Source organism: Ursus arctos, unplaced genomic scaffold (assembly GCF_023065955.2).
Source record: "Ursus arctos isolate Adak ecotype North America unplaced genomic scaffold, UrsArc2.0 scaffold_29, whole genome shotgun sequence".
NCBI lineage: Eukaryota > Metazoa > Chordata > Mammalia > Carnivora > Ursidae > Ursus > Ursus arctos.
The window spans coordinates 29,104,364-29,131,628 of NW_026622974.1; the positions used below are offsets into that span (position 1 = coordinate 29,104,364).

Below are 27,265 nucleotides of genomic sequence, written 5' to 3' on the forward strand. Positions count from 1 at the left end.
CCATATCATATTCGTTATGAAGTAATGTAGTCTCATGGCATAAATAATGATGACCCAATAGATCTGAAAAGAAATATGAATTTTTCGGTGATTGGTTTAAGGGTTGATAAGTACATACATTACTTTTTTTTTTCACTTAGCTAAGTCATAAATCCAATTTTGAAAATCAAATAACCTCATGTGAACTAATTTTCAAATCCAAAATAAAGCAATGTTAGCACAACAAATATTTATCAGAGGCCATTAATGAACCAAAAACAACAGCAAAAATAGAAAAAGAATGGATTAAATAGTAGGTAGAAATCTTACCACAGCCACTGTCACTGCTTTCCAAAAGCTTCTGGGCATTGTATTTTGCTATGGAATTCAAAGATGGAAAATTTTAGAAATTGTTTTTCTATTTTAAGTGCACAACAGAAAATGGTGTTCAAATTGTCTTTCCTTGGTTAGTTCAAAAGCAAAATAAAATGATAGTGCACAAATATTTTCATCCGGTTTGCAATGTTTCATTGTACATCCAGCCTATCTGATATGTTATTTTAATTATGTTTTTGTGTGGGAAGTATTGTCTCTTACCAAAGCATGCTCTTTATTTGGTCAAACAGGAGATTCAGAGAAAAACAAGTAAGACAATTTTCGTTTTCTTACTAGTGGGAGTCAAGGCTGCATTGAAGAAATATTTGTCATGCTCACCACATTTTTGTTATATACTTGCCTCACAGAGCCAGTGCACAACTTTGAAGAAAGAAGAATGGCTGCTGTGTATAATGCTGGAGAAATACTCTCTGCCACCCAACTCCCCTCCTACAGGATAGCCAGGCCAATCTTTCCAAAACATAACTTTCAATTCTGAATCTTGCTCAAAATTTCCTAAAGTCTTCGTTTCGTCTCTTGCTTGACAACCAGACTGTCCAGCCCACCTTCGGTGATTACTCTCACCAAAAGCACCCCAATAACAAGGCCTAGAAACTAGTCCACCTCTATACTTTTCTCATCCTGCTACGACTGGTTAGAATCACTTTTATCTAAATCTTAATCATCTTTCAAGACCCAGCTCAAGCCTCTCTCATTCATAAAACTTATACCAGTCTTCATGGGAAGACACATTAGCTTTCTCTCTGAATGCCCATAGCAGCTTTCATCTGAACTTTCTTTTCATTTAATAAAATACTCTCTTGTACCCTTGCCATCATTACAGATTTTACCCTGAGGGTGAAGTTAGCACTACACAGTGTGACTGAAACTCTAATTAAAAATAGTCTTTCTAGCCTGAAGAATCAGAGGATGGAATTTAGAACAGCCACAGATCCTGGAAGAGGGTGAGAGTTGAAAAACAAGTAAAACAGAAAGGAAGAGCCCTGAATTCTGTTTATAAACTCCGCTCCAGTCTCTGAACCATACATGAATGGGGCAGACTTCAGTACCACAGCTAAGGACAAAAGGAATGAACAAAGACAAGCTGTTGCCCAAGAAAAAGTGTTTACAGTTTGAGTTTGACCAAGTTAATTTTCCACTTAAAAATGTAATGAACAATCTTCAGAGAAGTATAGAGTCTCACTACATAACATTTTACAATGTCCAAGATACAATACAAAATTGCTCAGTTTATGAAGAGTCAGTGAAGTGTGAGCCATTTTCAAGAGACAAGACCATTAACCAAGACCAATTCCAAAATGATCTAGATGTTCGAATCAGCAGACATGAATTTTAAAGCAGATTTTATAATTCAGCTCACTAAAATCAAAGAAAATATTCTTGTATTAATAAAAACATAAAGAATATCAGCATAAAAAATAGAAACTATTAAAAAAAGAACCAAAAGGAAAATCATGAACTGACAAAAAAGGAATTTTGAAAATAAAAATCTCAATGGTGTGCTTAACATCCTATTGGATATAACAGAAGAAAGAATAAGTGAACTTGAAGATGGGTCAATAGAAATTATCCAATCTGAAGGTCAAAAATTTTTGTTGTTGTTGTTGTTTTATATTATCAAATCTTTAAAAACTTTAGAACAATAACAGAAGTCTAACATACATGTATCAGAGTCCCCAGAGGGAAGCATAGAAAGAGAGGGGGAGAAAAAATATTTGAAATATAATGGCCAAAAGCTTCCAAATTTGGTGAAAGACAAAAATTTACAGATTCAAGATGCTCAAAAGCAGAAATACAAAGAAAATCACACCTGGACACATCATAGACAAACTGCTAAAAAGCAACAATAAAAAGAAAATCTTTAAAGTAGTCAGAGAAAAATGGTACATTGCAAGAGAGGCAGAACTAGGTGACCATGAACTGACTTCTCATCCGAAGCTGTAGACATCAGAAGACAATAAAACAATGTTTAAAGTGATGAAAGAAAAAAATACACTGTCAATTCATAATTTTATTTCCAATGAAAATGTCTTTCAAGTATAAAATTAAAAATAAAATAAAGATATTTTTATGCAACAGAAAACCAAAAGAACTACAAGAAATGTAAAAAAAGAAAAAAATTCTGTGGCCTGAAAAAAGTGAAACCAAGCGGAAACTCAAATCTTCAGAAAGAAGAAAAGAGCTTTAGAAATGGTTAATATAGATAAATATAAAAGACTATTATTCTTCTTTTAAAAACTATGACTATTTAAAGCAAATAAAATATTGTCTTGTGCAGTTTATAATGTATGTAGATGTAAATCATATGACATCTATAGCATAAAGGATGGAAAAGGAAGTAGTTAATTGATCTATAAAATTGTATGGTTTTTACATTTTTATGTCAAGCAGCTATATACATATATCTCACATCTATATATATATTGTATGTTTTATATATATAAAATGCAAAAAGGTCTAGCTTAAAAATCAATAGATAAATACAATTTTTAAAAGGATTCAAATAATCAAAAAGAAGGCAGACAAGGGAGAACAGAGGAGTAATAGAGAATACAAACAGGAAATAAGTAATAAAACAGCAACTCTAAGTCCAACCACACAGGAAATAAGTAATAAAATAGCAACTCTAAGTCCAACCACACAGGAAATAAGTAATAAAATAGCAACTCTAAGTCCAACCACATCAAAAATTACATTAAATGTTAATGAACTACTGGGGTGCCTGGCTAGCTCAGTCAGTTAAGCATCTGACTCTTGATCTCAGCTCAGGTCTTGATCTCAGGGCCGTGACTTTAAGCCCTGCATTGGGCTCCGCGCTGGGCATGAGCTTACTTAAAAAAAAAAAAATGCTAATGAACTAAATACTCCAATTAAAAGGCACAGTTATTAGAATGAATAAAAAAGTAAGACGCAACAATATGCTGTCTACAAGAGAGGCATTTAAATATAAAGGCACATATTGAAAGGAAATAGAAGGAAGTACTTTGTACTTTGTCAAATGCTTTTTCTGCACCTATTCAAATGATCATATGGCTCTTATCCTTTCTCTTATTCATGTGATGTATCATGTTGATTGATTTGTGAATATTGAACTACCTCTGCCTTTGCAACCCAGGAATAAATCTTACTTGATCGTGGTGAATGTTTTTTTTTCATGTATTATTTGATTCGGTTTGCTAGTATTTTGTGGAGGATTTTTGAATCTATATTCATCAGAGATATTGGCCTATAGTTCTCTTTTCTTGTGGTATCTTTGTCTCATTTTGGTATCAGCTTAATGCTGGCCTCATGGAATGAATTTGGAACTTTTCCTTCCTTTTCTATTTTTTGGAATAGTTTGCAAAGAATAGGTGTTAACTCTTCTTTAAATGTTTGGTAGACTTCATCTGTGAAGCCAACTGGTCCTGGGCTTTTGTTTGTTGGGAGTTTTTTGATTAGTGATTCAGTTTCTTTGCTTGTAATCAGTCTGTTCAAATTTTGTTTCTTTCTGTCTCAACTTTGGTAGGTACTACATTTCTAGGAATTCATCCATTTCTTCTAGGTTGTCTAATTTGTTGCCATATAGTTTTTCATAATGTTCTCAAAATTGTTTGGATTTCTGTGGTGTTTATTGTTACTTCTCTCATATTTGTGATATAAAAAACACATTTGAATTAGTTTCCTACAACTGCAGAGTTTTGAAATAGTTCATTTAAAGAAAATAAAAGGTGAAAAACCCTGTAGAAAAAGATAACTTGGAAAGGTACACTAGACAAACACCTAGTAGTCATTGAAATAAACCCAGTAATCTCTTTTTTGCCCATTTAAAAGATTTTCTCTAACAATCTCCTTTGCTTCACCCCATAATCATAATAATCTCAAAAATTATTTCTGTACACACGAAAAGGGGCTAGTCTCATTAGTTTGGGCCTAATTATTTACATAGATGCAGCAAGTATTAATTAACCATATAGACCTCCTTGAGATTGCTTTGCAAATCTACAGTCATACAGTATTGAACAGTAGTAAGACCACCATATTAAACTCTGCCTGGAAGTTTTCATAAGTAATCTTGGACTGAACTTCTAAAAGACTCTCTTTTGCTATCCTTAGACTACGAAACAAAACCCAGGAAATTCTCTTTAACATATTACACCTGCAATATCTATAAATTTGGTGTATTTCTTTGAGGTCCCAAACATTCTCTTAGGTTCCTGGGCTAAGTAACCTTCCTTATCAACTGTGACCTGGGATACTATAAACTAGACACCAAGCCAGGTTTCTGTGGAGGGTTTTGTAGGCATTTCTTCCATAAGTAGTGAATTTTATTCACATTTATTTTTAAGTACTCACCATGCCCAACATGGAGCTCAAACTCACAACCCCAAGATCAAGAGTCACATGCTCTACTGACTAAGCCAGCCAGGTGCCCCAAGAGGATAGATTCTTGTTGAATATATGCAAACAATATTTTCCATGAAAAGTAAGGAGACTCAGTAAAGTTTTTATTGCATTTTTTAACCTTATTTTTATTTTGGAGATATAATTTACATAACATAAAACTCACCTTTTCAAAGTATATGATTCAGCAGCTCTGGACATTCACAAAGTTGTACAACCATCACCACCATCTAATTCCAGAACACTTTCGTCACTCCAAAAAGAAACACCTTATCTATTAGCAGTCGCTCTCCATTTCCCTCAGCCCCAGCCCCTGGTAACAACTAACCTACTTCCGCTTCTAAGGATTTGTCTATTCTGGACATTTTACATAAGTTGAATCATATAATATGTGGCCTGCTGTGTCTGACTACCATAATATTTACCATAATATTTTCAAGGTTCATCATGTCATAGCATGAATCCAGATTTTATTTCTATGTAGCTGAATAAACAATTGTATGGATGTACTATACTACATTTTGTTTATCCATTCATCAGTTGATGGCCATTTGGGTTGTTTCTGCTTTTTCACTATTATGAATAGCACTGTTATGAACACTTGTGCCCAAGTTTTTGTGTGTACAGTTGTCTTCATTTCTCTTGGGTATATACTTAAGGATGGAATTTCTAGGTCATATGATAACAATGTTTAGCTTTTTGAGGAATTTCCAAACTGTTTTCCAATGATGCACCAATTTCATTCCCACCAGCCACATATAATGGTTCCAGTTCCTCTACATCATCATCAACACTTGTCATCATATGTCTCTTTTATTATATCCAGTGAGTGTGATGTGGTAGTATATTGTGAATTTGATTTGCATTTCCCCAATGACTACTGGTGTTGAGCGTGTTGAGCATCTTTATTGGCCATTTGTATATCACATTTGGAGAATTGTCTATTCATATCCTTTGCCCATTTTTAATTTGTTTGTATTTTTGTTGTTGAATTATATTAATTTTTTATAAATTTTTGGTATTAGACCTTTATCAAATGTATGATTTGCAAATATTTTCTCCCATTCTATGGGTTATCTTTTCACTTTCTTGGGTCCTTGGAAGCACAATCATTTTTAATTTTGATGAACTCCAATTTAGGTATTTTTTTTCTTTTATTGTTTGTGCTTTTGGTGTTGTATCTAAGAAACCCTTGCCTAATCCAAAGTCATAAAAAGATTTTTACCTATGTTTTCTTCTAATAGTTTTATACTTTCATTTCTCAATAAGAGTTTTTTAATTCAAGTAGGCTGTCAATGAGAATCAGATATCATTTTAAAATGTTTCATTTCATTTACAAAAGCACAATCTAATAAACTGTGGGTTAGAGAGATAGAAGAAAGATAAAGAGCTTCCTCCTATGTCCAGTAAGTAGAACATTAAAACAATTATATACGTATTATGGACAGCAAGGGCATTTAGAAATTACCAAGGACTTATATAAACATACAATTTCTGAAATATTTTAATATTATTATCTTATCTCTACAAACCTAACCTAGAGAAGGCTAAGTGCCTCTTCTGATTGAAAACTCTTTACCATGCAACCTACAAAAACCTTATTTATAACATATTTATAACATTTTTTTAATAATGTAGGTGAAAGAACAAATTTTTGTGCTTTTCTAGGACCCTCTGGGAAGTGTCAAAGACAGTTTTAACGTAAACGATATCTTGATTCTGTTTTTGTAAATTTAAGGATTCTTGGAAAGGCAAAATTAAGAGCTGTCAGAAGAGATTTAGGCACTTAATTAAGACTGGATCACAATGGAGGAGAAAGCACAGAGAATCTGAGAAACAATACTTGGCTACCTATTTAATTGATGAAACATCTTAAAACAAATACAAAGGAATATGATTGTAAAGAAACTTAGCTCTTTTATAAATGATGAGACTTCCTTTCGTTTTGTTTTTTTTTTCCCTAAATACTCAAGGACATATACGGTCAATATAAAATGCAAGAATTATTCTGATAAAACAAAGGATCTCTATTATCTAGGCAGATTACACAGAAAACAAAGAAAAACCTTTCATGTTGCCATTTGGCAAAGACATCAATCAATAAACCAAGGAAGCAAACCCATCAAAACTGAGTGAACTATGCCAAATTTTAACCCATTTCATAGTTTATTTTTAGACCCAGATGTTATAAACCAAGGTAAATAAAAATCACTTTCAAATTCTCACAAGCTGGAACAAACTGATATTTTAGGATTGTCTTTTTCACTGTTCTTATGAGTGTGCAACTAAGTTTTCTAGAAGTTACATGACATATGATATCACAGATTGAAGGCAGAGGGAATATGAGAATCAAGCTGTATATTATTAACCAGATATCAAAGAGATTTACAAAAATTTTAAATGGAACAACTATTCTTAATTTTTTTAAAATAGAGTTATTTTCATTAAATATGCTACTTAGGTTAACAATCAGTTTGACATTGTTATTTTCAAAAGAAGCAAATATTTTAAAGATTTCTCAGTTTTAATTTCTAACATGGTAAATAATGATAAATATAACCTACTTAGACAAAAGCTCATTAGTTGTCCTTATAATTTTTCAGAATTTGAAAGGATCCTGAGACAAAGGGGTTTGAGAATCTCTGCATTAAAATAAAATTATTTTCTTTTTCTTTGAAAAAAAAAGCTCATAAACATTTATTTTTTCTGTCACCAATGTTCATAGTACAGTTTTAATTACTTTTAGTAATTATAGCTTTTAACCGAAGTAGTTAACTTCTACTTTACATATAAAATTGAAAGAAAGTAAATAATTGAAAACTGATCAACATAAACAAGCATTTTAGCAGAACAACAAAGCTTATAAACACACATAACAACTTCTTAGAGCTATACACACCATTAGAGTAGCAAACATGACCACATTTATTAATGTGACCCAAAGATCCATCCTCTCTATAGCATATTAAGCATATAAGCAAAAGTGTATAAATTCAATATGTTTATTAACCAAAATTTCAGAATTGCTTCTTAGTTAGAAATTATTTGGTATCCAATGATTGCACACAAATTAGGTTAAGTTAATATTAGTTCAAGTGTATAAGCTACCTGAAGATTTTAGTAATCATGTTTAAGCTGGCACACTACAAAAAATTATTATATATGTGAAAGTTTGTCAAAAAATTATTCAATTTTATTGCACACAGATTTATATTTTTTATACTTTTAAACATTATAGAGGAGTAGTGTTAGCTTATTTGTTGTAGGAATTTTCAGAACATTTGGCTTACACAAGCACTTATTTAACTCTAAAACTCAATCAGAACAGAGCTTCTTTAAGAGATTGTGTAATCTAATTTATTAATATTCTCCAGAGAGAAGAGAACATTTCATATTCCCAAAATGAGGAAAAGGCCTTTCTAATTTACACACACTCAGATATACAGGCACATAGGTATAGACACACAGCAAACTTACAGCTTTAGTTCCATGTGGTGATAGTAAACACAGAAAAACGAAAACTCACCAGTGCAGGTATGGAAGAGCTGTTCTCCTTCTCAGTGAGCATAAAATTCTTACTTGACTTGAATTCAAAATAAACAGACACAAAAAAGAAACAAACTAAATTTCTTATCATCTCTCACCCAGTAGGAACTAAATCTATCATGCATTTACAGAGATTACCATACCGTAAGACCAAATTCCCAACCATTGCTGCCATCAATAGGGAATAAACTTAGTTATCATGTACAAACCCCAAATAAAAACAAAGCATAAAATCTGCAGAGACAAAAAAGCTAGAGAAATAGAGTCAGCCAAATTAAAATTCTACTTTCACTTGGGATTATTCTGGGATCCATGAAAAGCTGTGCCTGGGCTTATGTAACCCATGAGGTGCTTATTTATTTATTTATTTATTTATTTATTTATTTATTTATTTTTTAATTTATTTGAAAGATCATGTGTGAACAGAGGGGACAGGAGGGGCAGAGGGGGAGGGAGAGGGAGAGAAAATCTTGAGTAGACTCCATGTGGAGCACGGAGCCCCACAAGGGCTTGATCTTACAACCCTGAGATCGTGACCTGAGCCTAAACCACGAGTCAGATGTTTAACCCATTGAGCCACCCAGGCGCCCCAAAGTGCACTTTTCTAGCAACACAGTTTACTTGGCTTTGTCTTTGGGCATCTCAGTGGATGATCACCAAAACTCTTAAGGATTGTTTTTTTTAAAGGTAAAATTATGACTATTATACAAATAAAAATTAACACATATCAAAGAGTTAACTCATTGATTAATGAGAGAGCCAGAAAGATGTTACATATGGTTCAAAGAAGAAACTAAAAATCAGACATATATATATAGGCCATCAAAAATGCTGAAATAATTTGTTAACAGATATAAAAATGGGTCTCTTAGGGGGAGGTCTCTCTACCAGACAAAATGCATTTTTATTCCTTTCAGTTTCCTACAACTTACAGCATTTAAAAGACCTCTGTTAAAGACAATGAATGATAACAAGACCACCACAGCGTCAGGTAACCTGGTAGGGTTCATTAAAGAATGTCTAGTATTCCTTTGGAAAAACACTTAGTAATCTTTTTTCTTTCTTTTTTTCTCCGTTTCAAAATCTTTCACAATTTTGCCTGACAACTCACAAAATACTATTAAGACAAAAAAGAACAAGAAAAAATTTTATGTAATGATATGGAAAGATGTCCACTATTATTAAGTTATAAAAAAAAGTAAGGAGCAAAGATGGTGCCATAAAGTAAAAAACATGTGAGGATAAAGAATATGTATATTTTGTATATACATGAATAAAACACCACTGGAAAGAATTTTAGAAACCAACACTATTGGTTGCTTCTGGTAAAAGTAACTGGGTGACAAGGGATCAGTGGTGAGAAGCTTTTCAATGTATATACATATATATCTTTTTATGTTTTTGAATTTTGAAACATCAGATTATATCTTCCAGTCAATAAAGTAATTTTTAAAAGAAAAATAACATAAACCCTACATACTTCCACTTTCTAAGTAACCACAGAAATCTCCCTCTACTTTTTGGAGTCTCTTTTCCTTACCTACTTCCTAATTCTTTATTCTTTATATCTGTTTTTCAATACATAAAGCATAATACGACTAAATAATCATATTCTTAGAACTCTAGCTTCATTAAAATTTCACAGCAAAAACCTTGAACCTAATAGTCAAATCTTAAGAATAGCTTGATGGCAAAAATGGTAAATTTTATGTTATGTATATTTTACCACAATTTTTAAAAAAGAAAAAATATACCTTGAGTTTTCTGGGCACCAAGACGATTCTTTTCCCTGTAATAAGTCTGGACTGAGTCTCTCTATAACAGGCAATTTTGCCAAACCCAGGATGTGTGAGGAACACTGGCATACAGAGAAGCCCAGGGTAGGCTGGGAAGAGAAGCGCATTATAGCAGATCAATACATCTTTGTTGAATGAATGAACAAATTACTTCTGATCCTCAATTAGCACTGTTTTTATATTTTAAGTGCTTGATCCTTTCATCCAGGATTTATCCTACTTTTCTGATCCATCACTTAAGAGACCAATCTGACACAAGCCTTGAGAGGTAAACCCTCTTGGATTCCACCAGGAGGGAGAAGTATTCAACTTGTTCCTGAACAGCAAATTAATCTGAGAGACTGACTTACTGCCATCTCCTGCAAAGAGTCGGAAAAGTTGCTTGAGACTCCAGGAATTCTCTCATAAATTCTGTGTGCACTTCTCATGGTCATAACCTTTCCTTCTATGTTGGTAGCAAATGCAGCTTAACCTAAAAATATCAAAGGAAGACAAAGAAAACATTTTCTCTCCTCACAGACTTCCAAAAAACACAGTTATATTCTAACAAATTCTTAAAACACATAGCAAAAAAACTTAAAACACACAAATTAATCCCAAAAGATGTCCAAATGCAACAACATATTCAAATTGTACAACTCTGACACCAAGTGGTGAAAAAAGTATAAGCTCTGAATAAAAAATGCTGAGCTGGTATTTGGGATATTTGGTAGACCAAATAATTTATATAGTAATTGCTATGTTACTGTTTAAGACTCATTGTCAATACCATCTTCCAACTAATCATTAAAAAAAAAAAAAAAAGAACATTAGCATTGCTCGCTAGAGTTGCCGTGAGAATTAAATAAGTTAGTAAAAGAAAAAGAAAACTCTAATGCCTGGCATACAAGTACTAAATAAATGTTAATTCTGGTTATTGCCTAATTTTATGTCTGCTAGATAGATGATAGGGACACTAAGCAAGCTGTCCTTGTCCACAAGGTGGAGGAGTGAAGAGGGAACACAAACAAAAAAACGAAGTGTTACCAGGTCTATGATAAACATGGTTAGTAGATGAGGGAAGGCACACAGAAAGGGAGACATCAATTCCTATTGAATGTTTTCTCTAAGAACTGCTCCTTCCTCAGGTACAGACCTTCAACAGCTGTATTAGTAGTTTGTGACCCTAGTCACTGGCCATGTACTATTGACCCAGGGTTGGATACCTGTCCCCAGATGGGGCCCATCAATTCTTTTCTTCTATAAATTTGCACTTGAAATGTTTATATATTCATTAGTCTGAGATGTCTGCTTGAGTGAAGGATGTAAAATGTGTGGGAAGATGGTCAGGCCTACAGAGAAATAGGAAAAGCCTGCCTAGAAAGAAAAAAACATAAAAACAAAAAACAAACAAAAAACAGAAGGAGAGAGAGCAGAGATGAGAGAATCCATGTGTCTCCAGAGAAACAGGATTTTCTTTACAGGAACAAGCTGCTTGGAGTCCCAATTCTTGGTTCAAGATCAGAAAATGGTCAGAACTGCACCTTGCCCTTGAGCTTTAAGCAATACCTTTTTATCTTTATAATAAATTTGCACTCCTTGCTAAATCTTGCCCTAGCAAGTTTGTTACTTTCCACTGAAATAATCTTAGCTTAGACACTGGATAAACTCAGACATTAACTTCCCATCCAATATGTTATTGAATAACTCAAATTTTATTTGTTTAAACATTAGGTACCACTGTTACATAATACAATTCTATACAATTGGTCAGATTTTGTTTTTCACTAATGAACTGGTTGTATTTTTGCAGGATGTAAAAGCCTATCAACCTTGATTCTTTGATTGTGAAGAAAATTTTATGTAAACCCACAAGACAAAAAAAAAGCTCATTTGAATTTAAAATTTTATAAACATTGTAATCATTTCATAATAATACATAACAAATCATTGCTGCACAGACCTTAAACTTATACAATGTTATATGTCAATTTCATCTTAATAAAGCTGAGAAAAATTTTATGATAAAAAACTAAAAGAGATAAACATAAAAGTAAATAAAATTTTGCAAATATTTACTTGAACATACTCCTGGTTGATTAAATTAACATATGGGCAAAATATGAAGTTTATGTTTCACAAGCATGAAAATAGCAAGGTGAAATCGACAGAAAAAAATTCATCTGGTGTAGAGTGGAGGTCAGGTAAGGAAGAGTGTTATATTCCTAGCAACCAGTTCTCCACAGCTTATGCATGTGTACCCCATGGCCATTAAATTTAAGAAAAAATATAAATCGAAGTTTGTAAGTAATCTTTAAATTTAGAACACACAAAAAGTTTTAAGAAAGGAATCATCGAAAGTACCACTGCCAAAAGATAATTCCTTTATCTTTCTGCTCAAATATAACTTTTACAGAGATCATAACAAATGCACAAGTTTTTACCTTTGCCTTTTCCTAATAAGTTGTGAACATTTTCCTCATTGAAAGATGGAAGGTGGTAGGAAAAAGAGAAGTTAGCTATATAATAGCCTTTTCCAGCTACCCCAAGCACCCCATTTTTAAGATGCTCTCATGCTATCCAAAAACTTTTAGAGACATAGACTCTAGGCAAAGTATGGTGCCTTCACACACACACACACACACACACACACACACACACACCCCTATGTCATGCATAAATAGGGAAAAACATTTAGGGTCACAGTTCTGTGAGCGGTTTGCTGGCTAAACAGGACAAGAAGTGGAACATTGTTTTATTCAAAGCTTGGGTTACTTTTATGAGTTCCTCAAATACAGGGTCATGTTTTATGTTTGTATCCCCTAAAAGCATCTATCCTAAAGTATGTGTGAATGGTAAAAGAAATGCATATTCTCGATTCAGAATAAAAGATATCTTCAAGATATCTACCCAGGTCACTCAAACCCTTCGCATCTAGGTATGATCAGCTAGAACTGCTGTTCCACATTCTTTGTGAATCCCTAACCTTCCTCAATTCTTCTACATATCTATTAGGGGAAGTTTTGTTCATTGTCACCTCTGCTTTGATGTTTGTTTTTTTCACTGTTCCTGGTCTGCACCAAGAACACTCAGGCATGAAACTCAGCCTTTTACTCAAGTCAAAGCACATACCACCATCCCCATCCCCAAAAAGAGAGAGAGAGAGAGAAAACTTACTCAGTAAACTCCTGATTCCAGTAAAATTACTGAGGATTGAGAGACATGTGTCACAGGAAGGATTTTCTTAGTACAGTAATCCCTGCCTGATCCATGGGGCATGCGTTCCAACACCCCCAATGGATGCCTGAAACCATAGATGGTACTGAATTCAATACATACTTTGTACATACTATACCTACGTACTATGTTTTTTCCTATACCTATGTACCTATAGTGAAGTTTAATTTATAAATCATGCACAGTAACAGATTAATAACAACTAATAATAAAATAAAACAATTATACAATTATATAAAAAGTTATGTGAGTGTGGTCTCTCCCTCTATCTCAAAATACCTTTTTAGTATTATTTATGTAAGTAATCTCTACATCCAACGTGGGGCTCGAACTCATGACACTGAGATCAAGATTCAAATGCTGACTGAGTCAGCCAGGCACCCCTCAAAATATCTTATTGCACTGAACTCATTGTGCTTCTTGCGATGATGTGAGATGATAAAATGTTGACATGATGAGACGAAGTGAGGTGAATGTACTGTGATGCATTGTGATATAGCCTCAGACTACTGCTGACCTGACAATTTGTTGGAAGCAGGATCACCTGCTTCCAGACCAGAGCTGACCACAGAAAGCAAAACTGCTAATAAGAGGGAGCTACCATGTAAATAGAAATTCAAATAGCATCGTGGTTATTACTATTCATAAAAGTCCTTTTAAGGTTATACTGGTAACTTTTCACCAGTTGTTTTATTCTTATCATGCCCAGCCTCAAGCCATTCCTTTTCATCTCTATCCTATTGCTCTGTTCTTTCTTTCCAAATTGTCCCAATGATGTGGAGAACAAAGGCAAAGGAATTACAGAAAAAAATTAAACTTCCTTATAACTTATAGCCTGTCGACAAGTACTTGGGACAGGCAGGGTAAACTTCCTCCAGAAACTCAACTGCCTCAATGTTAATACTTTACTAGAGGCGGGGTACCTGAGTGGCTCAGTCGGTTACGTGTCTGACTCTTGATTTTGGCCCAGGTTCATGATGTCCGGGTTATGAGATCAAGCCCAGTGTCAGGCTCCAAGCTGAGTGTGGAGCCTGCTTGGTATTCTCTCTCTCCCTTTCCCTCTGCCCCTCCCCCTTGTTTGCAAGCACGGGAGCTCCCTCTTTCCCTGAAAAAATAAATACTTTGCTAGAGGCAAAAAACAACCTTAGCTTGACATTAGCCCAACCTCGAGGATCCTGTAAAAATCCCTTTGGACACTTCCTTTATCTCTACCCACAACCTCCCCAAGGTACGTTAGCAATTATCCTCCAAATATGTGGTCCACTGATATACATCTGAAGGATCTCATGACTAAGAGTTCACTAGACAGTAGTAAATGACCTTTTCCTAACAACAGCTAGCCCCTCAAGTTCCTGGAAACCTTGCTTTCAAATTCCTTAGTCTTATGCTATCCCTAACCCCCTCCCAACTTGAAAGAATATATAATCAATCACTCCTCACAATCCCAGTGCAGTCTTTCTGCCCATAGGCCCTATCCCCATGCTTTGATAAAACCACCCTTTTTGCCTTGAAAATGTCTCAAGAATTCTTTCTTGACTATTCACTCCTGAACGCCAACATTTCACATCACCAAGAGCTCCAAATTGTCCTCCTCTGTTATGGAACACTAGTCAACAAACCTACAAAGGGATAAGCAGAACAGTTTAACTGGATCTAAATTTCTGGTTTAAAGGACAAAGAATAAAGTAGGTAATTCCCTCTTCTCCCAGAAATCACTTTAAAAACCAAGACAGGGATGCCTGGGTGGCTCAGTCAGTTCAGCGTCTGCCTTCTGCTCAGGTCATGATCCCAGGGTCCTTGGATTGAGTTCCACATTGGGCTCTTTCCTCAGTGGGGAGCCTGCTTCTCCCTCTGCCTGCCACTCCCTTTGCTTGTGCTATCTCTCTCTCCCTGACAAATAAATAAAATCTTAAAAAAAAAAAAAAAGATTAAAAAAATAAAAATTAAAAAATTAAAACCACCAAGATTAACAAGAAAAGAAATGCATAACACATCTTTGAGGAAATTAGAGACAACTGATATTCAAACCCACAATGTAATTGAGAGACCAAAACCACAGAAGATGAAATCAAAAAGAAGCTGGAAGAAGGTATCTGTTGCTACAAATCTCAGAAATAACCAGCAATGTACACTTCTCATAGGTAAAGGACACTGTATAAGTCAGAGTTCTCCACAAAAACAGAACCATTTGAATATTATATTTATAGCACATATATAATAAATACATAATACATACATATTAAGAGATGTATTATAAAGAATTAGCTCCTGCAATTATGGAGGCTAGCCATGTTAACAGGATTTCTTTCTCCTTCCATGCCCACAGTTCTTTGTCATGCTGCTTTGAAAAATGAAGACCTGACAGAATGGTGGGCAGCAAAGAAAGGTTTATTGAGTGATAATAAAGTGACAGTACAAAGCTCCCAAAGAGGGAGGGGACCTGAGAGGGTAGCCACTTGAGTTTCTATCTAGGAGGTTTTATAGGCTTGTTGGCGAGCTGTTTCAATCTGATTAACCCTCCCTGTGTCTGTCATTCAATCAGGTTTCTGTCATCTATCTATCACGTGGGAAAGGGTGGAGGGCTCCTTCCAGGGTGGTGTAAAATCCTTTTAAGGGTGGTTTCCTCTTAGGGTGGGGCTTCCTGTCCCTGCCTGCCTTTCTTCCAACTATCCTTCATCAGCAAGTCTTAAGATCTGCTGTCTAAATCAACAAGTTGGAGGCCCAAAGAGCTGGTGATTTAGTTTCAGCCTGAGTCTAAGGACCCAAGAAACAGGAGAGGTGGTGTAATTCCTATCCAAACATCTGCTGGCTCCAGACCCAAGAAGATGCTTTATTTGAGTCCAAAGACAGGCAGGAAGACCTCTCTTACTTGGTTGGGGTCAGTCAGCCTTTTTTCAATTCAGGTCTAATTGGATGAGACCCACTCATGTTAGGAGGGCAATCCACTTTAGTCAGAGTCTACCATTTAAGTGTTAGTATGATCCAAAAACATCTTCACAGAAACATCCAGAATAATGTTTGACTAAGTATCTGGGCACCTCATGACCCAGTCAAGTTGATACATAAAATCAACCATCACAGAAACACACTGAAGTATAAAGCTGAAATCCTGTCCAAAATCAGGAGACAGCATGCACCAACTAGTTCCAAGATCACTCCTTTTGTTCCAAAAAGCAGAAAAGGAAGGATGAGTAACACTAGACAAAACTTGTAGGAAGGAGGGGGCACCTGGGTGGCTCAGTCGTTAAGGGTCTGCCTTCGGCTCAGGGCGTAGCCCAGCGTTCTGGGATCAAGCCCCACATCAGGCTCCTCTGCTGGAGGCCTGCTTCTTCCTTTCCCACTCCCCCTGCTTGTGTTCCCTCTCTCGCTGGCTGTCTCTCTATCAAATAAATAAAAAAAAAAAAAAAAAAAAACTTGTAGGAAGGAGTCTGCCCCCCGGGGGCCACTGGAACTTAAACGGAGGGAGGAAGGAAGAGGGGAAGAAAGAAAAGAAAAGAAAAGAAAAGAAAAGAAAAGAAAAGAAAAGAAAAGAAAGAAAGAAAGAAAGAGTAGGGAGGAAGACAAGGGTGTGAAGGGAAGGAAGGAAAGGAAAGGGGAGGAAAGAGGAGAGGAAGAAGGACTAAGCTAGATCTAAGGAAACTTTTTTCAAGCCTGAAATGCAGCCTTGATACCTTTTCCACATAGGCCTTATTGGGGGCCAAGGGCAGGCCACCCCAAGATGGGCTACTGGAGCCCAACACGGGGCTCAAATTCAGGACCTGGGATTAAGACCTGAGCTGAGATCAAGAGTCATACGCTTAACCAATTGAGCCACCCAGGCACTCCAGCATGAACATTATTTTAAGTTAAAAAGCAATCAAAACCCAGCAGATTCAGGAAAATCTCTTTACCTCCCTTACAACTGCCTAAAAGAATTTAGATAGAGGACCTGCTCCAGGAAGAGACTTATCACCATAGATAACTATATTATGATATGAACTAGGTGTGGTAGACAGGGAGGAACCTAGCAAGGACTTTGATCAAAGTCCTCTCTTTGTCCCACTGTTTCTAAGTGGCCCAACAAACATTTGTTTACCAAACATTTACTTTTTCATTCTTTCTGAAGTTTGCTTTCCTTCCCTTTTGATAACCCAGACTCCTACCCTTTTCTCCTTAGTTCATTATAACATATATACCTCACTTTGCCTGTGTTTGGAATTTCTGTGTCTATGTGGATTCCTCATAGTAGGTGTGCTACTAATTTGATTATCTCATGTTAATTTGCCTCACGCTGATTTGATTCTTAGTCCAGCTAGAAGGACCTTGAAGGGAACTGGAATTCTTGTTCCCCAGCAGCCTCCAACAAAATCTGGACCTAGAATTCTATTTCACTTGTTTGTTCCACAGATGAAAAGTTGGGAAAAAAGCAGAACATAACTCATTCATGTGATAGTGTATCACAAAGGGGAATGGTGAGAAAATGAACAGTAAAAGGGGCAGATGAGGAGTATTTAGAAAATATTGCCAAGGGTCATATGAAAAATATGATAAAACATTTTGCCAAAAATTTTATTTTAAGTTATCTAGAGATCCAATGTGAAGCTTGAACTCACGACCTTGAGATCAGGAGTCACATGTTTTACCAACTGAGCCAGCCAGGTGCCCCAGCAGGGCAGATGAGTATTCAGAAAATACCACATGAGGCAGATGAAAATTATGATAAAATATTTTGCCAAAAATTTTAAAACATAGTGAAATTTTTACCTAGGATGCAAAAGGAAGTTATTCAAATAAGAGGGCTGAAAGCTGTCAGCAGAACAGAGAAAGGGAAAGGACAAAAAAAAAAAAAAAAAAAAAGGACAAAAGCTATTGCAGAACCAACAGTTCCAACCAAGGACACATAGGTGTTTCACTAATAGCCTCTTGTTGGATGTGTCTTACCTGAGAGCCTCTTACATGAACCTGTTTAAGCTGGGTAAGAGCTGAGGACCTGCACAGAAGCCCCGAGTTGCCCCACATTACCTTTTGCTCATTATAATACCAAAACTCCTCCTATGGGCAGAATTTTCTGCCATTTTTTGAACATACGATGTATGCACTAGCACGTTGACATTTTTTGAACATACGATGTATGCACTAGCACGTTGACATGCTAGACATGTGCAATTTAACCTAAGTCCCTATACAAGCTCCCTGCCCCCTAATACACTGAATAAAAACTTTCCGTACGAACTCCACAGGGAGACAGTCTTTGAAAGCTATTTCTCTGTCTCTTTACTTGTAACAACTAATAAAGTTCTTTGTTTTGATGCCCGCCAAGCAGTGAACCCCTTGAGTTCAGTTATAAAATAATTGCTTCTATTAAGCAAAAATACAAAGCAAAGATAGGAGAGCTCTGGAAAGAGATGAGATAATAATAAACCATAAACTACTGACTAATAAACTATTGGCCAATTTAATCAAGAAAAAAGGAGCTGGGGGGCGCCTGGGTGGCACAGCGGTTAAGCGCCTGCCTTCGGCTCAGGGCGTGATCCTGGCGATCTGGGATCGAGCCCCACATCAGGCTCTTCTGCTATGAGCCTGCTTCTTCCTCTCCCACTCCCCCTGCTGTGTTCCCTCTCTCACTGGCTGTCTCTATCTCTGTCAAATAAATAAAAAATCTTAAAAAAAAAAAAAAAGACTTTAAAAAAAAAAAAGAAAGAAAAGGAGCTGGAAGAAAGCATAATTACAAAAAATATAAGAGGAAAATAATAGATTCAAAAAATTCAAATCCTGAGACTAATTTGTTCATATCAAATATTTTAAAAACTAGATAAAATGGATAATTTTCTAAGACAGTAAAATTTACCATAACAGGCTCCAGAAATAGTAGAAAATCTAAATAAACCAATGATCATGGCGGGAGTAGGGAGACTGTTAAAGAAAACTCTCAAAAAACCAAAAATAAACACAAAAACAAACAAAAAGCCCTGATGAAATCCCAAGGAACGGCTACCAAAGCTTTAAAGAATAGATTACGCCAGTATTAATAAATTGTTCCAAGGTTTATGTAACCAGGATCCAGGGGTACAAAAGCACCTGGTTCCAAGGGTCCCAAGCAGACCAGATCCAGCCATTTGCCACTCGCAAATTCAAAGGCAGATGAGCGGTGGTAAAACAAGAAAGGAATTTATTTCAGGGAGGCCAAGATGAGCAAGACGGCCGAGTGACTCCAAAGCACTGAGGATGCTTCTCGGTTTATATAACAGAAATGTGGGACAAAGGTCAGTGGGCAGCTGGGAAGTAAAGGTTGTAGATCATTGTCTTGGGATCAATCAGGCAGGGTCTTTATTGCCTGAGGGGTTAGTTTCAGATCCCATCATGGGATGCTTTGCGCAAGGGTCTTTCACTCCGGTTAAAAGATAAGCTGGAAAGAACTTAATTAGAAAGTACAGAATGAGGTCAAAATGAAGGTAGCTAAAGTCCTCTTTCACATAGACAAGGAAAATTTAGCACTGTTTTTTTATGAACCAAACACAATATTTATATTAAAATTTAACAAAGATTGCACAAAAAAGAAAACTACAGGCCAGTACTGTTTATAAATATCACTTCAAAAATGCTAAACATTAACAATTAGCACAGAGAACGCAGCAGCACATTAAAGGAAAAATACGCCACAATCCAGTGTGGTTTACTCCAGGAATGCAAAGATGAATAATATTTCAGAAAGTCTTCCTAAATATGACACAAACCCAGAAACCAGAAAATAAAAGATTTATAAATTCAACCACTTAAAAAAAATCTGAAGTATTGCACATTAAGGCCACCATAAACAAAGATAACATTGGGGGTTAATATTTGCAGTTCATATCACTGAAAAATGGCTAATATGTCTGTATTTACAACTCTTTTATAAATCAGTGAGAAATCTAACAGCCCTATAGAAAAATAGGCAAATTTTATCAAGAAATATTCATAAATACAAACGGTTCCTTTACTACTGAAAAAGTACTCTACCTCCTTCATGATAAGATAATAGCAAAAGAACTCTGAGTTAATATTCATCTACAAATTGGCAAAGATAAAACGATACACTTTGTTGCCAGTATAGATTGGCACAACCTCCATGAAAGACCACTTAATATCTACCACAATTATAAATGTATCTACTCTCTGGCCTGACAATTGCAATGTTGTAATTTATCCTCCAAACATATTCATATATTTGCAAAATCATGGCTGTCTAAGACTAATCACAGCAGTTTTACTAATGCTATTAAGAGATTTAAAATAACTTAAATGCCCATGCCCGCCAATAGGGACTAGTTAATAGATTATGGTGCATCCCATAATGTAAGGCTATGCAGCTGGAAAAATGGGAGATATGCAGAATACCTTGCATATAACTGAAAAGTGATTAAATCACTGAGTGAATAGAAGGAAGGAACAAACAAGAAAGGAATGCAGGAAGGAAAGAAACAGGAGAGCTCTATGTACTGATATAAAGTAACTTTTAAGATATATTAAGTGAAAACACTCAGGTACAGAAAAGTATGCATAGTATCTTAAGAAGTGAAAAATGACTTGTCAGCATATTTATTAGGTACATATCTTGGGAAGGATACATAGGAAACATAAGAGTACTTGCCTCTAAGGAGGTCTTTCAAAAGCTGGAAATATAAGCAGATAAGATACTATTTTCAATTTGAATTTATAACCATAGAGTTGTACAATATACCACTAAAAATATAATTAAATTTTTAAAAATAATTTTTAAATACCCCCAAAATAGAATTCATATTCATTGAACGGTGGTTTTGGCTATAAAATTTTTTGGCCAAAAAAGAAACTGCTAGGAACTCCACTCCACCTGGATCTAAGCCTGTCCTTATAAAAGGAAAAGGCAGATGAGATATTCCTGTCCTGTCTGTTAAATTTTCCCACTACAGCCCCATCTTGGAATCTATCTGTGCCAGATACCTTTGGTTGCCCTTTCTGATCCATTCTCCATCCTTCCTTGGGTTCAGCTGGAGACTTGATAGAAAAAGCACAGTGAGATTTGGGTATTATTTGCCTGGTTCCTATCCTTTACAGTCATGGCAGAAAGGCATGTCTTTCTCTACCGTAGGTCACAGCTCTTGTTAGGGAGCCTCCACCAAGAGCCAGATGTGTGCTGCAGAGGTAGTTCCTTCTTTCCCTACTCCCAAACCCGTCACACCACACGCATGCCTACACAGGGATGGTAGCAGACCCATTACACTCAGAATAAGATTATTGCTCCATTCTTGCTTCCTTGTACCCTGACCACATCTTCATAAATAATTCCTCTTCAAAACTTTCCTCAAATTACATATTTTGAATATATTATTTCATGGCAAACCCCAACTGAAAAATCATTTCAAGCCTTACCAGTAGTTCTTCAACTAATATTTATACTTTCTGTGTCTCAACTCTTTCCTCCTTTTTCTCTGAAGATGCAATTCAAGACTCATTTAACTTCACACTGATATTCTTCTTTCTTTATATTTCACAGAACTGACTAAAATATGTGTAGAATCTTTGTTTTCTTCATTTTTCCTTCAGCATTCAAATCATTGAAAGAGGCTTTTTCATCTCTGTATAAGTCAGTCAAGATTTTCTAGCCCCAGGTGATTTACACCTTTGCCTGACTGAGTGAGTGACCAGGATGGAAAATTAGGAGCCCTATGGTAGGCAGCAGGGCCAATTTCATGACACGTGACCTGCAAAGTCAGACAGGAACCCGTACCTAGAAGGGCCCATACTTGATTTAATGCAGTGCTGACACCATCTTGAAAATATCAATATTTTTTGAACAAAGATTCTGCATTTTTATTTTTCATTGGGTCCCATGAATTTTGTAGCTGGTCATGGCAGACAACCTTTAAAATGGCCCACAAAGATCCCTACTTTCTAGCAGTCGTACCCTGTATTATCCCTTCCCCCTTAGCATGGGCTGGACCTAGTAACTGACCTCCAAAAAACAGAATACAAAGTAATGAAATGTCACTTCCAAGATTAATTTACAAGGAGACTATGGCTGCTATTTTGTGATCTCCTTTTCTCTCTCTCTCTAACACACTGACCCCTATATTAATTCTCAAACCTAGTTTCCAGTATAGTTTTCCCAAGCTATCTCTGTGTGAATGGCTCAGAATGGCAAAGCAACTTACCCTTTTTAAAAAAAATTTCAGCTAGTTTCAAGCATCAACACTGGTTAAATAAAGACAAACCATAAATACAAACATTATATCCAAAAATGTATATTATTAATCTTGTATTAACACTGGACTATATTTTCAACTTTTTGCTTTTTTTTGAAATGCAAATTTGGTTCTTTTTTTAAATTATAAACAGTTGAAAAAAGAATTTTATTTTATTTTTTATTTAAATTTTAGTTCGTTAACATACAGTGCAATACTCAACTTCTTGCTTTTAATCTCCTATAGCACCTAATTCAGTCCTAAATGAAATACTTCTTTACTAGTAAATAATTGTGAGAGGAAAGAAGGTGAGTGTGGGAAGAAGGAAGGAGGATTTTTATTGACTTGAAAGACAGGCTTCCTTTCTTTCTTTCTTTCTTTCTTTCTTTCTTTCTTTCTTTCTTTCTTTCTTTCTTTGACAGAGAGAGAGACAGCCAGCGAGAGAGGGAACACAAGCAGGGGGAGTGGGAGAGGATGAAGCCGACTCCCAGCGGAGGAGCCTGATGTGGGGCTCAATCCCAGAACGCTGGGATCACGCCCTGAGCCAAAGGCAGATGCTTAATGACTGAGCCACCCAGGCGCCCCAAAAGACAGGCATTATTCTTAACAATTATTCTTACAATTTCCTAATAATCCTGGTTATTTTATGCATTCTTGTTTAACCAACTTTCATACGTCCAAAAATAAAGCATAAACAGAAATCAGTAACATTTTTAAAGGCGCGATATAATTCTATATGCTTGCATACCAATGACATTATTTGCATAAAATTATTTTTAAACTGCCCTAAAAAACATATGTAAGGTATTAATCCTATCATAATTACTATTATTTACCATTATCAAAATTGACCTTCCTAGTGACCTACGCTTTGTAAAAGCAGTCTTAAAGTTACCAACAGATAAAGCAAGGAATTCAGAAATCCATATTTCCTCTATTAAAATGTTTCATATCTTGAAGTGATTGTTCTGTGGTATCAAAGAATGTGTTTGTATATATAAAATAATTAATGCTTAGAACCTCGGGTTCTGTGGACAGACTTCAAGGGGGATCCATAAGCCCCTTTGTCTTTTTAGTATCAAAAATATTTCCCTTATTTTTAAAATATCAACTTACGTTTAAGAAATCAATACTATCTTTGATGAAAAGTCGCAAAATCATTGCTATATGGTAAAGTTTAAAAAAAATTAAAAAGACTCTGCCATAATGCAGATACATTAAGGATTGAGCTGAGGCTGCCACAGAAATATTTGGTCCTAATTTGTGACATTCATAGACTTAAAATCTTGAACACGGTATCCAATTAAATACAGCATATTGAAAATACAGAATCTACTGTGTTTCCCTCCTGAAACCCCACTAAAATGACAGTAAGCAGATTTTTTTAGCCATAAGGAGAGAGAGGATGTGTAAAAAAAATCATAGCAACAACATTTTGGAGGCTGGAAAGCAGATGGATGAGTGATAATTGACTTCACAAACCTGAGAATACTAAAACGTAACCCAACATAAGGGAAATACAGAAAGAGACTGCAGGATCCTAGCAATGCTCAGAAAACTGAAGTATCAATTATGTTTGAAAGTCAAAGCTGGTACAGATGGACCTTGGAAGATTGAAACACTATAGTTAGACAACCCCCTCAGCCCCACCCCTGACACCTCTCTCAATACCCAAACTACTATCCTTTCCCCAACCTTGGAAGAAACTAAAGATTTGCTCTCTGGAAAATTGAACCATAGAGACTTTAAACTCAGGGAAAAGATACTGAAACAAGATGATCAAGTGAAAGCTAACTTGATGAATAATGAGTTCTTTGACTCCTGTTCCCAGAAGAATAGAGGATTTCTTCTAGCCCAAGAGAAATTAATTAAAAATCCTGATATCTGGCCCTGCCAGATGCTCTTACAATAAAGTTCACCTGTTGACTAGTTCTATACACATCCTGAACCTCAAATAATCTTGCACTGCCTTACCATTTAACATGAACGGATGGCCAAGGATAACCCGATATTTGAGGAAAAGTCTCTAATACGAAGACAGTAATGAGAAAAAGAAATAAAAGGAACTTGGGATAACAAGATATGCCGAAAGAAGAATACAGCATTCAAGATTTTTTTTTTAGTTCTTAGAAATAAAAATGTAAAAGCAACTCTCTCTTCTGTTCATAACATTGTGACTGGTTCCAGACTAGCCCTCACAGCATTTAAAAGAAAAAACAACAATAACAACAACTATGCAACTAGACAAAATGTATGGAAATCGGATGTTCAACAGCTAGAGCACAGAACAGTGATGCCTAAGAGAAGGGAAATACACAAGGTGAATGAACCGTGCATTTGACTGGCCCTTTCCTTGGAAGCACATCCCAGACCACGGCATAAGAGAAGCCAAGTACAATACAGAGGTTGCACTGCCTCTGAGGAAACAGAGATCAGAGTTCAAGTCTGCTGAGGCTGTAACTGGTGGTGTAGGGTGCAAGAGAAGAAGGAATCATGTAGAGAATGGGCCCTAGAAATATGCATCAAAGACTCCTTAAGATTTTGGGCAAGTACTAATGAAAGATGAGATAGTGCTAGGCCTGGCAGAGGCCAACTACCAGAGAGCTGAGAACTGAATGGAAATTCTGGAGGTTTGCATCATCCAAGAGATGATAGAATTCCAGCTGCCAGAGTGGAGAAACTTCACTGAACTGCCCAGGCATTCCATCGATATCACAGGAAGTCCACACTTACAAGGAGGGTTGCTTAAGCTGCAGAGCTAGGGTTACCCTGTATCGGCCCTAATCACATCTAAAAACAGGCCTCAAAAGTATCGAGTTCATTTGGCAAGTAAACTGAGTAAAAAACCCAATCCTCTTGAAAGGAAGAAGAAATCTGGGCTCACAACGATGTACCGAACACAATGACCAATAAAAAATTTTAAATTCCTAGGTATACAAAAAGCATGAAAATGTTACCATAAGCAAGAAAAAAAAAAAAAAAAAAACCCAGAGACCGAAACAGACTCAGGAATGGCAAAATTTGGGTATTAGCAGACAAGGATTTTAAAGCAGCTTCTATGAATGTATTTATTTTTTTAATTTTTAAAAATTATTATTTTAAGTAATCTCTATCTGCAATGTGGGGCTCACACTCATGACCCTGAGATCAAGAGATGCAGGCTGTGCTCACTGAGCCAGCCAGGCACCCCTATAAATGTACTCATGGACTTAAAGGACAAGATGAGTTATGGGTGCAAAGATGGGGGAAATCTTAATACAGAAATTGAAACTTTAGAAAAGAACCAATCCTGGAACTGGAAAAATATAATATCTGAAAAGAAAATTTTACTGGGTCATTTGAACAGCAGATTAGACATTGCCAAAGAAAAAAATCAGTGAACTTAAAAGCAGGGCAGAGAACAGTAAAATATTCAATTTGAAGTACAGAAAGAAATAATGTTGAATATAATTATGAGCTCCTCCATGACTTGCGAGACAAATCAAAAGGCCTAAAATGTAAGTGAGGTCCCACAGGGGACAGAGATAGAAGCAGAAAAAAATATTTGAAGAAATAATGCCAAAAATGTTTCCAAATTTAATAAAAACTATCAACCTACACATCCAAGAAGTTCAATACACCCTTAGCAGTATAAACTTAAAAAAAAAAAGAAAAGAAAATGATGTAGATATATTTTATGTAATTACATATATTATATTCATTAAATATTGAAAAGCTATTAAAAAGAAGGAAATTCTTCCATTTGCAACAGCGTGAATGGACCTAGGAGGCATTATGCTAAATGAGGTAAGTCAGGCAGAGAAAGACAAATCCTGCATGATCTGACTTATACGTAGAATCTAAAAAAGTTGTACTCGGGACACCTGGGTGGCTCAGTCGGTTAAGTGTCTGCCTTCGGCTCAGGTCATGATTCCCAGGGTCCTGGGATCAAGTTTGGCATCGGGCTCCTTGCTCCTTACTCCTGGCTCCTTTGCCTGCTGCTCCCCCTGCTTGTACTCTCTCTCTCTCTGACAAATAAATAAAATCTAATAATTAAGATTATAAATAAATAAATAAATAAATAAATAAATAAATAAATAAGGTGAACTCATAAAAACAGAGAGGAGATGGTGGTTGCCAGGAGCTGACAGGTAGGGGAAATGGAGAGATGTTGGCCAAAGGGTACAGTTTTCCAGTTACAAGATGATCTGGGAATCTAATATTCACTATGATGGCTATAGTTAACAATACTATATGATATACTTGAGAGTTGCAAAGAGAGTGGGTCTTAAATGTTCTCATCAAAAAAAAAGTACTTGTGTAAAGTGATGGACGTGTTAACTAACCTTATTGTTATAATCATTTCACAATATATATGTATATCAAATCATTACAATGTACGCCTTAAACTTATACAATGTTATATGTCAACTACATTTCAGTAAAGCTGGAGAAAAATCTCAGTAATAAAAAAAAGAGAGAGAACGACAGCAAAGGATAGTCAAATTGTTGGAAAGCCAAGAATAAAAAATAATCCTAAAAGCAGCCAGAGGAAAAAAAATACATTACATGTAGGGGGAAAATGACAACAATTATCACTGAGTTTTCATAAGAAATATTGCAAGCAGGAAGAAAATAAAATGACATCTTTAAATTGCTAAAAGAAAAATAAATTAGAATTGAACCTACAAGCCCATGTTCAGTAGACATAGAAAATATCTTTTAAAGGGCACCTAGCTGGCTTAGTCAGTAGTGCATGCAACTCTTGATCTTGGAGTTGTAAGTTTGAGC

At 35.7% G+C, this 27,265-nt stretch overlaps 1 protein-coding gene across 1 annotated transcript in view; it reads right to left on the reverse strand.

Moving 5' to 3' along the window:
- Positions 1–247: 247 nt before the first annotated feature.
- Positions 248–27,265, reverse strand: part of LOC130541994 (histone-lysine N-methyltransferase 2B-like) — a 57,961-nt gene continuing 30,943 nt past the window's right edge. Inside the window, exons 5-8 of the mRNA XM_057303890.1 lie at positions 10,448–10,569; positions 10,056–10,186; positions 8,282–8,338; positions 248–357 (exon numbers count right to left, since the gene is read on the reverse strand). The gene's annotated coding sequence lies outside the window, so the exon portion shown is untranslated. The remainder of the gene's footprint in view (positions 358–8,281; positions 8,339–10,055; positions 10,187–10,447; positions 10,570–27,265) is intronic.